Below are 1996 nucleotides of genomic sequence, written 5' to 3' on the forward strand. Positions count from 1 at the left end.
AGACAATCTATTGATTGGGAGAAAACATTTTCAAATGATATGACCGAGAGGGGATTAATATCCAACATTACTCCATTACTTTTTATTGCTGAATGGTATTCTACTGTATGGAAAGAGCACAGCTTGTTTATTTGTTCAACAGTTGGTGGGCATTTGAGTTGTTTCCACTTTTTGGCTATTATGAATAATGTCATCAACATTTATGTGCAAATTTTTATGTGGATGTATAGCTTCATTTATTTTGCACATATGCCTAGGAGTGGAATTTCTGAGGAGATAAAAGCTCTTAACAGTGTTTGAGGTTATAAATTATATTTTTGACCTTAATTAAATTATTTAAGCCTTAATTCATTCATTGTAAAACTAGACAAACCAGGACTGCTGAATTTACCACATAAGAGTTTCCCAAGACAGGAATGATATAATGATAAGTGGACAGGCACAAAAGAATCTAGGTTTTGCCACCAATTAGCCAAATGTCCATGAGCAAATCACTTTTACCTCGTAGCTTCCATTGTCCTTATTTGGAAAACAAAGGAATTGGACTTATTGTCTAATTCTTACTTTAATACTCTGTAATGGTATTAACATATGTGAGAGCATTTTGACAGGTTAAGGCTGTTTTAATATATGTCTATCATTATCACATATTGCCTCCCTGCTGAGAAATGGCTATGTCCTCTGGTGAAATAACATCAGCATTCAATTTTTAGGAAAAGTATGCCCAAAATAGATCACTTCCTCAAAAACAAGACAATATTCTCATGCAATTCTCAGGTTCTTATGGCATATCTCAAAAGATGGGTAAATGTATTTCTTTTTATTTATGTATTCTATTTTCTTAAATAAAGAAAATACTCTAAGGGAAACCCATGTGTTCTCTCTATGTAATATATTTCCAACACTTCCCTGGTAACATAAATAGCTTTGGAAGAAACATTAAGTTATGTCCTCTTGGGTAGCTGTAGTCCCAGTGAAGTTTTTCCACAGAGAACTGGGTTGGAAGCTTGGAGAAAATGAGCACTCTAGCACATAAAAATATACAAGTTATAATTAACTTTGTGATAAGAACGAAAGATTTACTTTTAGCAAAGCATGTGAGGATGATTAGCCTTGAGAATCTTCAGGTGGTTCAGTTTCTTGTATATTCTCAGTTCACATAGGAAATGCATTAAGTTATATTACCTATTGTTATATAGCACTACCCCTTCAAGTTAAAGCAATGTATTATTGTCTCTCATGGTTCTGTAGGTTGACTAGACTCAGTAGGGTGTTTCTTACTGGGGTTCCCCCATGAGGTTTCACTCAGATATCTAGGGTCAGAGTTATCAGAATGCCAGGCATCCAAGAAGCCACCTAGTCTCTCTCTCTTTTTTGGCTGCACCCTGTGGCTTGTGGGATCTTAGTTCCCTGACCAGGGATTGAACCAGGCTCTTGGCAGTGAGAGCATAGAGTCCTAAACACTGGACCACCAGGGGATTACCCAGTGTCTCTTTTAATACTTTCATTCAGGAACATTTATCTCAGATTCATTTGGCACTTAAATTTTTTCAAATTTATGTACATCAATACTTTTACATGATTGACCTTCAGGACAGTTCTTTTAGCTAGATAGATTAAGGATGAGAAAACAGAGATTCAAAGATGATAATAGTTGCCCAAAACAATACGACAATGAGTGTTGAAAAAAAATCCCAGGAATTGTCCTATACTGTCTTGGTCCAGTATTTTCATTATACCATGTTACTTCACTACTTCTAAGAGACAGTGGTCCATTACTGAAAATTGATAAAGGTGCTTTCCCTTTTGCACCAAAGCTTGCTTCCCAGTAATGTGCAACAATTACCATTTATACAGCCCTCTGTAATCTAGATTAAGATTATATTAACTCTATCTTCTACCTGGGAGCTCTTCAAATACTTGAAAACTCAGTTATCTTCTAAGATATCACCCTCTCCCAGTTCTCAATCACCTGCATGGGTTCTTTTTCTCTCAT

This window comes from Phocoena sinus, chromosome 13 (genome assembly GCF_008692025.1).
Source record: "Phocoena sinus isolate mPhoSin1 chromosome 13, mPhoSin1.pri, whole genome shotgun sequence".
Taxonomy (NCBI): Eukaryota; Metazoa; Chordata; class Mammalia; order Artiodactyla; family Phocoenidae; genus Phocoena; species Phocoena sinus.